General features: G+C 48.1%; 1 long non-coding RNA gene across 1 annotated transcript; it reads right to left on the bottom strand.

The window, feature by feature from the left end:
- Positions 1-2,550: 2,550 nt before the first annotated feature.
- On the bottom strand, positions 2,551-7,574 carry LOC113593141 (uncharacterized). The gene is made up of 2 exons (XR_003413190.2): positions 6,520-7,574; positions 2,551-2,721 (listed from the first exon to the last, which is right to left on the bottom strand). It is a non-coding gene; the product is annotated as an uncharacterized LOC113593141 (long non-coding RNA).
- Between the last annotated feature and the right edge of the window lie 3,817 nt (positions 7,575-11,391).

Here is an 11,391-nt window from a genome sequence, read left to right as displayed (position 1 = left end):
GAGGTCCATCACACCATGGAAAGAGCATAGGCTTTGGAGGCAGTCTGATCAAAGTTCAAAACCTGCTTCAACCACATACCAGCTGGTAGCCTTGGGTAGTTACTTAATTTCACTGAGGTTGTTTCACTCCATAGATTAGGAGCTGATGGGAAGATTAACTCAGATGACATAGAATATAGAGCAATTCTAACACTAACGACACTGGCATGGGTAGTAATAACGTCACATGGATCTCGTTGTACCTCTGCTTGTCCTCACAGATCTGAACGTACCAGCCACAAAGGTCTTCTGAACTTACACATTCCCTAGGGTCTGTGTCTCAGGCCAATGGTTCTCAAATTCTTTCTGATCATGACCTAGTACAACCTCTTGGCCCTATCTTGGCCCTACATTTTCCCACTTACTGGAGATTTTTCCAGAAATGGTGCCAAAAAGTTTCAGGTACATTAGACACATTACAGTCTTGTTCTCTGACAATGCCAACAAATATTATCCCAGTCAATGAGGAGAATGGTACTATTTTAAATAAGTATCAGTGACAACGTGCCTTTCAACTCAGCTCTCAGTATATAAGTGAACCACAGACCATGCTCCCAGATTTATTTCTAGAAGGCTTCTCGCTGAGCCCTGGGTCAGAAGCAGAGAACTCTTAGCAGAGGGCATTAAACAACCAGTGGGAGCCAGCTGCTGCCCCTCTGCGGGGGCGGATCCAGACCCCAGAGCTCCCCAGCGGTCAGCCCAACTATTTGCAAGCACCCAAGACACTGGGAGTATTTTGGAGCGCTGATGACTTTGTAATTTGCAGAAACGCTGGTATCTCCATATGTCGCCGCAGAGTGGGATTGTCTCACAACAAGCATGAGAGAATCGCACCTCGGCGAGTTCAGTAAATTCGTCTGTGAAACATATTTCAATTCCAAAGGCAATTTCCTAATTAGCAACAACACACAAAGCCTTGGCAATCTGAAAGCAGTTCTGGGTCTCGGGCTAAAGTAAGCCTGAGAATGAGGCATCAGCTGCATCCGTGGTCCAAGACATGGGCTTCTGAAAACCCGAAGATCTTGCTTTGGAATCGAGTGGAGGCACACAGGAGCCAGGACGCTTAGGAGCAAACAAAGCTGTGGATCTTCCTCTCTACCAGACCCATTCTCTTCCAAGCTGAGCTGAGAAAAAGGTGGGCTTAGTATACAGCAACGTGAATTCACTTATTCAACATTCACCAAAGACTTGCCAAGGGTGGGACCAAGAGAGACAGGATTTTCACTCTCCTGGAGCTGATAGAGGACTAGAAAACACAGAAATTGCTGAGTGATTAAGGAGTAGCAGGAAGGGTGGTGACGAGGGTCCTAGCTAGTCTGCAAGGGAAAGAAAGTTTTCTCAAAGGAAATGATGCTTAAGCATAGTGTGACAGATTTGAATTCCAACCATATCACTGTTTTACATGTCAACTGTGGCAAGTTAATCATATTCTCTGAGTCTCAGTATTTCCACCTATAAAATGGGCACATGATAACTACTTCATAGGCTCACTATAATGATTAGTTAAGATAATGGACTTATGGTGCCTGGCACAAAGTAAGGCACTTAATAGGTGTTCAATAAAAAGCAAACAAAACAACGCCTCTTGCTATGGTTTCAGAAGGCCTCTCAACTTGTGGCTGATGAGATGCGCAGGGGGCACAACTCAATCTCCCACCCCACCCATCTCCAAAAGAGTGCTGACACATTATCTAAGTGGACTGGTGGGGACCCAGCCAAGAATCCCAAACCCTGTTTCTAAAGGGAATCTGTAGCACCTGGGGCATCTCATTAGGAAGCCTGCCTGATAAGAAGGCCTCTGTAAGTAAATCAGATCCCATCAAGTCTTCCAAGCCTGGAACTGAGGTCATGAAGGTGGCCACCATGAAGAGGAAGACCCAGTGTGAGGAGAGAAGACAGCTGCAAGGCTGGAGGCCCTGCCTTTGTAGGAGCAGCAGTGTTCCCCCACCTCTAACTCAGGGTCTCGGACCCTCAGACTGTGCTCCCAGCTGTACCCTTAACTCAATGGTCTACATCACCCTCCCTTCCCAAGTTCTCACCTTTCCCATCCCTAAAACGGGAAGAATCTTTTCCTATTTTTTCCCCAATGTCTTATGCAGTTTGTAAATGCCTGCGTGGAAATGTGTGTTAAGCTCTCAAGAAGAAATCCCAAGGAGTGTCACCTGCAGCCAATCAGTTCGTCCTTTTCTCCCTGCAAAGCAGATGGCAGCACAGGGACCCCCAGGGACGGAGGCATCCCCTTCTCTCCACCTACATTCCCAAGCTGCGTTCCTGGGCTCTGCTGAATTCCGGGGGTGCACCCAAAGCACCTCGGGGACCCACTCTGCCCCTCCTCCCTTCACATCTCATGTCATTCCATCTCCCTTCCCAGGGGCCACACTCTCACTCACTGATCCCAGAGCCCTGAGCCCACTCAAGCTTCTGGCCGCCACCATCAGAGGCCCTGGGCATTTGATTCCTCGCTGCACGGGGCTGCACGCTGATACATTTGTACCACAGGAAGCAGAAAACTAGTTTAACATCTCATTTATTTCATAGATGAGAAAGTAATTCCCTGCTGAATGATTGTCCCGAACCAACAATTCAGAGAGGAGGAATTTACAGGGCTGCCAAGGACCGGGGTGCGTTACTGTAGTGCCGTTATATAACAGAGCTGGAACCTTTTTTCTCTCTCCTGTTAGCCTGAAGAGAAAAGCCATTAAATATGATTAAGGTTAAGAGATTGCTAAAATTACAAACAGCCGCCATTCAATTATTTTGCTCTATAAAATGCAACACAGATTGGAGTTATTTCTCTGAAATGTGTTTTTAGAAAATAACATAACACAACTAATGTGGTTTGATCTAGCAAATCAGGTTCCAGATACCACTTCTAATGCAAAGCTAAAAGGTTCATAATTTAACTCAAAGTTTGTAACTTAAAGTCGTCAGGTGCTTACTTTATAGAAAAGCTTTATAAAGAGAAAAAAATCAATACCATGCCAACTAATATTCTGAAGTCATCTACAGCCTAAGAGTCAATCAATTTTATCACCCATTAAAGGAATAGACAGAAAAATGTAAAAATAAAATTCTTAAAGAACCAGCAACAACTTGGCCTAACAGGTCCGTAAGTTGAGGGAAGGGGAGAGCACTGGGCAGGGCGGTGGGGAGGGATGGGGGGATGGGGGAGTAGAGCTCTCCAACATTTTGTCAGATGTCACGGGGCCCAAGTTGGGGACTGAGGGTGTTTGTCCACAGGCAAGGCAGCAGGGAAATGGAAAAGAAACTCCTCCAAATCTGTTCAATCCATATGGCTCCAGAGACTATTCCTTGTGGCAGAGAGAAGTCTGTGAGGACAGCCTCTTGCTGCCCCTGGACTTACGGTTCACACAGCAGATGACTTACTCTGGGCTTAAAAAGAATAAAAAGCTCAACTACACTGAAATGAATTTTCTGTCCAGTTTATGTTGAATGTTAAAATAATTGGAAATTCAGAAAAACCTGTATGCAGATATATTAGTGGCTGGAGACTTCTGGTTATTATGGTTAATAAAACACAAGAATGATATTACACTCTGCTCAGAGACTCTAGTCCAGGACTCACCGTCCCTCTAGACAGAGTATAAGCCATTTAGGAGAGTAAACTTTGTACACAAGCTAAACACATAAAGCCATGTATTAGGATTGGACAAAACATCACAGGCCAAATAAAAGCTAGCTAAATGCCATATTCCCAAGGGCAGCTGAGGTGAGCTTCTACTGTCAGGAACCACACATGGATTTTTCTCTCAGCAGTGCCAGCAACTAAAGAACAGCATTCTTGCACAACTGGTGGCCGAGAGGGAACCAGACAGGTTCTGTGCTCTGCGACCACGTTTTCAAGCCTCACTCATATCCAAAAATCGTAATACAGTGGACATGAACAGTCCTCTACGAGATGGAACAGAGGCAATGAATGTCAAAGGTTTGAGAGAGAGAAGGCTCCAGGGAAGGGGGATGGACCACTTTGCGCAGGCTATTAGGTACAGGGATGAAGTTCTCTAAAGCAGAAACAGAAAAACACTAAGGCCAGAAAAGGATTTCACCTGATTTGTTAATGTTATGTAGATAAAGAGAAAACAGGACTAAATATTTTTTCATGAGCAGAGTCCCTGAAAATCAATGACAAGTGGCCATTGGGGACAAGGCAGGGACACAAAGGCTGTCCTCACCCAAGATGCTTTCAGCTCCCCAGGGCCCCCCCCCACACACACACCTTCCAACTCCCATCTTGCAAACTTCTTACGTTTATTCATACTGCTTGTTGAGCACCTACAATCTACACTAAGCATCATGTTAGGACTTTAGTTCCTACATTCAAGCAGCTATTTAGTGAGGGAGAGCTACAGACGGACCAATAATTATAAATCAATATGATAAATGACAGAGATGCAAAAAATATACAGAGGATGATGCCCTGACTCAGGAGAGTTGGAAGAGGCTTCACGGAGAAGGGAGGTGCTCAGCCTGGTCTCAAGGGTGGGGTGATGTTAGCCAGGTAGGGGGGGCAGACAGAGGGAGGCAGCGGAGGGCCTTCCAGAATGGCAGAAGATGAGTCCAGAAGGATAGACTGAAGCCAAATTATAAAGATCCCTGGACACCACCCTAAAGATGACGGAGAGCGCCTGGAGGAAGTTTCCAGCAGGGCAGTGACATGATCACGTGTGTGTCTGAGCAAGACAGCCCTGGAGGCAATACGGTGGATTGAAGGAGAGGGTGGGATGAAGGCAGAGAGAACAGGTTGGAAGAGAAGAGGCAATGATCCCCCAGAGAAACTACCGGGGTCTGAACGAAATCCGTGGCTGTGGAGACAATCAGGCAGTGACTGATTTAAGAGGCATTTAGACAGCAGACTCTCTGGCACTTGGTGTTGATTAAATGTGAGCAATGAAAGAAAAGAATTCAGTTATGCATCTGCAGCAGAGATATCCAGCAGGCATCTTGGAAATAAGGGTATGAGGCTCAGGAGGGAATTCGGGGCCTCACAGGTACCACAAACTCTACTTGAGGTCACAGAGGGACAAGGCCATCCCACGTCCCGGAGAAGGACACTCACAGATCCCAGATTCATGGGCACGTGTGACCCTTTGCTGGGGCCAAAGTCCCTAACTCCACATCAAAGCAGAGATGGTGTGAAATGAAAAAGAAAAAGAAGATGGGAAAACACAGGTCTCTGTGGCAACCGTGCTCTCTGGGCCTCCGTTTCATCCACGAGATGAGATGGTTGTACACAGGGGAGGTACACCGGATCAAGGGGTACTGTTTTAATGAGTTCATAAGTAAAGTCCCTTAAAAGTCCAGAAGCAGAACAGGGTGCTTGGGGCCCAAAACACCAGAATCAGGGTGATGTGGTTACAGATTCCCAGCTTCTCCATGACATCGACCCAGGACACTGTTCTACTAGAGGGGTTCAAGGCGATCAGACAGAAAAGGTATCAAATCAAAAACAGGTAGGGGGTGCCTGGGTGGCTCAGCTGGCTGAACGTCTGACTTCGGTTCAGGTCATGATCTCACAGTCTATGAGTTTGAGCCCCGCATCAGGCTCTGTGCTAACAGCTCAGAGCCTGGAGCCTGCTTTGGATTCTGTGTCTCCCTCTCTCTCTGCCCCTCCCCCACTCATGCTCTGTCTCTCTCTCTCTCTCTCTCTCTCTCTCTCTCTCTGTGTCAAAAATAAATAAACATTAAAAAAAAATTTTTTAAAAACAGGTAGGGAGTTGGATCATGGGGTATTCAGCTCCCTGGCACCAGGAGATATTCTGGGCTCTGCTAGGCCCGTATGTAGGTTTATCCAGCTCTATCCACCTTACCCAGGGCCATGGATGGACTCCTCATCAATTTCTGCCACATTCAGCCAGCTCGGGGACAACTGGAGCTGGAAAAGAGGTCTCAGGTCCTGCACCCTGCATTACACAGGAGATGCTCAGACTTTCCAGCAGCAGATGTCCTGCCTGGGCCCTGGTAAGGGCTCAGCCATATCTCTACTCTGCCTCTTCAGCACCTTCTGACTGAGCAGGGGCAAGGTAGGCTTTAGGTGATGAGTCCTGAAAGCTCTGCAGACTCGGTGTGCTTTCAGAGGGAACACAGAAGACCCACAGAAGGCTCCAGTGGAGTCTGCATAGAAGGTGAGTGGAAGAGTGAGTTGCCAAGGGCACTGAGCACCCATTCACCTTTGGCAACTGCATTTGACCTCAAGGCTGTCTCGGGAGCATGCTATTCAAATTCCCTCTACTCTTCCAGGCTCGATGAAATATTTTAGGGGAAGAAAAAAGACAAAGAAGTGCCACAGCCATGGGTTTGTCTAAAACTATAGTCAGGCACAAGAGACACCTGTCCTGTAAGAAAGTTCTTATTATGCCAGAGTGGCTAACCAGGCATGCCTATGCCTGATTTTATTCCAACCCTCAAAACATCACCTCCCGCCAGCCACCTTCCATGACACTCGCTCTTCCACCCACTTACTTGCTTCTCTGCACTTGGCCAACTTGAGCCCAGGACCAACAACTGGACCCACATGGTGAGAGGCGGGCTCACTGCTCCCCAGGAAAGCGAGAAAGAAAAGATGTTAGCACACTGCCAAGGTTTCTGTTGTATAATGTTGTGGCAGGCGAGGCTGGGGCTCCTTTATATACTTAATCATGTTCCATTTCCAGCTGACACAACTCAACACTTTATGACACAGCACCACTTAATAAGACTCACTATCAACTTAGGAAGGGGGATGATAGGCTGGGGGAGGGAACAATGAGGGAAGATGCTGAATGGAAAGGATGGAAATGATAGGACTTTTTTAAAAAACCAGAACGTCTGTTGTCAGTTTAGATTATAGTCTAACAACCAGGGCAGGTCCTTAGGGGTTAGAAGCATCTCCCAGGCAGAGCAAAAGCTTGTGTACAGAGGCACTGAGCTGGAAGGAGCCAAATCCTTTCCTAAGAAAAAGGGATAGCTGTGGGCATAGGGTCGGGATGGCATTTATCTTGGCTTCTGAGAGCAAAGAGACCAAGGAAAGCAGTGGTTCCTTTTCACCATTCCTGACCTGGGCAGCTGTCCAAACTTCTATCCAACCAAATGACTCCAACCAGTCATTTCACTGAAGCTAAGGGGAGCATTTTGTCTTTATAAAATGTGCACACCAAATAGTTGCCGGCCTCACACCGGGCAGCCTGGAAAGAGTTGTGGATCTGACAACAAACACTGGTTCTAGCTTAGAGATGATCAAGAGCTGCCTTGAAGAGAGAGAAGTTTAGAGTACTTCTAAGGAGGCTTCAACATGGAATCACGGAATTTTCTTGTTTCACCCATTGGAAAGGTAGGCGCAAACATACACACGGCAAAGACATAACTCTCAGTGACCCAGCCAGGCCCCAAATCCGGGTCCAAATCCTCACAGCACTGCACCTTCAACAATACCTCACTGCCTCTGCAGAACGAGGGTGCGTCTGCAAATGACTTCAGAGGCATCTGCTGGTCCATCTGTCCATTCATCCTTCCTCCCTCCCTTCTACAATACGAGGCTGGGTGTGCGCATGGGTTAGTGCAGGGCAGGAGCATAAGAGGATGAATCAGACCACACCCTGCCTGGCTCCCTGCTCTCCTGACTTCCAAGAGTGAAAAGTATCCAGACACGAAGAATACATCCCAGCCCAATATGCTAAGAGTTAGTGTAGGTACATAGCGCTGTATGGTATAGCCTACAGAGTAGGCCAGTGGGATGGGAGTGGAAGGATTTGGGAGGACCTTACTAAAAAAGGCCCGATTTGAATTGCTCTAATAAACAATAGGTGGTAGTCAATCACAGGGGAAAAGAAGGCATGCTAGGCAGAGAGACCCCCAAAATGCTCCACAAAACTCTCTGAGCCTTTGGCTTTAGGTGCCCCATTCTGTTCCGGCTCTCCTGCCCTTTAGAGCACTCCATGGAGACTCTCTCAAGGGCAATCTCATAGTCATGCCACAACTGTAAAGCATCTATAGGATTTGGCAATGAAGTAACCCTAAGACACCATCGTGACCCAACAGCTAGGTCACATCTACCTGCCACTTCACTCTCATAGCACCACATCTCACATTTAGTCATGTCGCTGTATAAAGGTCTTCCTGCTCTACTAGATACAAGGAAGGTCCTAAACACCAGGAACCGCTTGGCTGTGTTCCCAACACCCAGTGTGTGTGTGGCATATAGTAAAGGCTCGGTTAATACTGTCCACCCGAAGCATGAGTCAACAGCGGAGCAGAAACTTATTCTCACAGACCGGAGAGCAAACGGAATAAAAACCAGGACAATAAATTTTGATTATTCCTTCAATGAAGTGTATGGTGGAAGGGAAGACAGTACAGAGAGGAGAAACGCAGGGTTTCGCGAGGGTCTTAGGAGGGGAAACTTTTTCAACTTTGCTCTCAGAAGAGAGGATCAGAGTGTCCCCCCTTGACAGCTTTGGTCCCCCAACCACTCTCCATAGAGCCCAGGGCACATCTTCCCACCCCTCCAAAAAACACCTGTTTGAAGGTCTCTGTCCCTCTCTCTATCCCATGATACCCTCCCCATGAGCTCCCTGCTCAGAAGCATCCAAGCCCAACCCCCTCAGGTGTCAGCCCATCTGCAAAGCCCTTTCCCTGTTGTATTTTAGGCCCCCTGAGCAGGTGCCTGGCTCACAATACCTCAACTCTCCTTTAGGGAGAAGATAAGACACTGGAAGCAAAGCTCAAGGCTTTCAGAGGCCTGAGGCTCCTGGGCACTGAAAGCACTGATCTCTCAGAGCTGGGTGTTTCCTCCAGGATGGGCACTGGCTCCTCTTACCTTCACTATCACAAACTGCTCTGGGCGCCTGGGTGGCTCAGTTGGTTAAGCATCCGACTTTGGCTCAGGTCATGATCTCACAGTTGGTGAGTTCGAGCCCCACACTGGGCTCTGTGCTGACAACGCCGAGCCTGCTTTCTCTCTCAAAAAAAAAAAAAAAAAAAAAAAGCCTGCTCGATGAACCCGGGAGCTGGGTTGGCAACAGCTGCCTGGCCCCTCCCAGGCCCCGCCTTTGCGGGCTGGACGGCCAGCCCCTCTATCTAGCTTCCACTCCCCTGTGTGACCCCAGGACTGCTTTCCAAGACCACATATCCAGTGCCTTTTCCCTCCGCCTGACTGGAAGAAAAAAAGGGACTCTCTGCTCAAGAGCGCGGGAAGCATGGTGACTACCCATCACCAAGCCACATAAGGAGAGAGGAACTGGTAAGGGCTCATAGAGAACGAGAGCTTACAGCATGGACCATCAGCCCCTTTTGTCTGGATCCACAGAACGACCCCACCAGCAGAAAGGATAACAATCCCGTCCTGATGCTTCTCTGAAGACAGAACCACCACTATGGAAAATTCTGGTAACCTCATGTAAATTGAAAAGGGAGTTCCCCGATTCTTTTTCTTTCCTGAATGATTGGTTGGGAAAACTTGGCCTATAAATGTGCATGGAAGAATGGTGTTGTCTTGGAGGTGAGCATGATGTCATGGATAGAGCACAAACTTCAGAGATCATTCTAGATCAAATTCTTCACCTGTTAGTAGCTGTGTGCCTCAGGGCAAGTTCCTTGGTCTCTCAGACCCCAAATTGCTCATACACACAATGAGGGTAACGATAGCATCTCACAGAGTTGTTGAGAGGGTCGGAAATAACACAGGGGAGGCACCCCACGCTGTGCCTGGCACACGGCAGGTATCGGCACATCAGACCATGTTATTATGACGAGAATATAGGCCTGAGAGCAGGCCTGAAGACCAGCACAACGTGTCACCGCCCCGTGCTGCCTCACGCCTCCCTTCCCCAATTTGCCTGTGTGCTTCAGAGCGACCAGACTTGCAGACAGCCTGGGGGTCAGGACCAGGAGCGGCAGCCGAGGGGGGTGGAGAAGGGACGGCATGTTCCCCCAGCTCACCCTTCTCTCGCTAACACGACAACGGCAATCAGCTTCTCCTCTTCCCTAACCTGTTTCCATGGTTCCCACCCAGACTGCCTGTAAAATCTGTCACACTTTTAGCATAATATGCAGCGAACACCACAGCAAATAGCTCTGTGTCAGCAGCAGGGTCCAGGCCAGGCCCTTCCTCCTGTTTCCCGGGGAAGCTTCTGGCCCGGGGGGCCAGTCTGGGCACCTGAAGCTCGGATCTCCTTTGAGTGCTCCACTCTGTCCAAATTACCTGTGCTCGCCAGGTCCCTCTCACAGGTGGACCCATTAGCAGCCTTGCGTGTACACCTGTCAGCCCTCTAATTACACCCTTCCGTGCAAGGCTGGCTGGGAGAGTTCCACGCTTTCTGCTGGGGATCTTGCTTCATGCTGTTGTCAGAAAAGTTGCGGCGCAGCCCGACTGTCCGAGGGTAGCTGCTGCCCCGGGTTGATTATTTGTTTTTCATTCTTTGTGGGTTTTGGGTTTTGCTGTCTTTGGTTTTGCTTTTTTTTTTTTTTTTTTTTAAGACAAGCTGGCTTTTGAAGGGAGGACTAAAAACAATGTCAAGTTGAAAGAATACAGAAATGAAGCCAGAAAACATGACTTTAAAGCTCCCTTTCCTCATTTATTTGCTGGGTAATCATGAGCACGGGGTAGAACCTCTCTGGGTCTATAGAATGGGAGTGACCATAATCCCTACCCCTACAGACTTGTGACGATCAGACAGGACTATGTATGAGGAGGTCTATCTTCACTACAAAGCAATAAATAAATGTGCATTATTCTTGTGGAACCTTGAATTTTGGACCCGAGACCCAGTTAACTTGTTGAATGACTTCGGATAAATCACTTAACCTGTTTTCAGTCTCTGTTTTCTTAAGTATAAAACGAGATTAAGAACCTATCCCGTCTTCTAGAACTGCTGTGAGGACCAGCCACGATTAAAGACATGAAGTCACTTTGAAAACTATAAAGAGCTCCATACCTACAAGCTGGCGGTGTCCCTTAAGGGAGACCTGCAGGTGAGAATGGTAGAGCCTTGTGCTGGAAATTCTACCAGCCCCATACTTTGGGCATGTACCACGGAGCTGGGGAGTAGACACCAGGAGGCAGGGGACAGGCAAGCCATGGAGGGAGTCTCGGTGGGCAGTGCAGAGCCCACAGATTACAACAACACTTACTGGGAGTTTGCCACGTTCTAGAGGACGAACCACATGCTTCGTGTATGTGGTCTCACTTCTCCTGTTAGCCACACGAGGACTAACAGAACTCCCAATCCATAGATAAGAAACTGAGGCCAGTGGCAGAGCTGGGGATCTACACACCTCCATCTGATACAAAAGCCAAAGAATAACAACAGCTGCTAACAGTTCTGGAGCGCCTACTGTGTGCAAGGCATGTTCTGATGC

Source organism: Acinonyx jubatus, chromosome D1, assembly GCF_027475565.1.
Source record: "Acinonyx jubatus isolate Ajub_Pintada_27869175 chromosome D1, VMU_Ajub_asm_v1.0, whole genome shotgun sequence".
NCBI classification, from domain to species: Eukaryota; Metazoa; Chordata; class Mammalia; order Carnivora; family Felidae; genus Acinonyx; species Acinonyx jubatus.
Note: the sequence above shows the minus strand (reverse complement) of the source record. Positions and strands in the feature narration are given on the sequence as shown.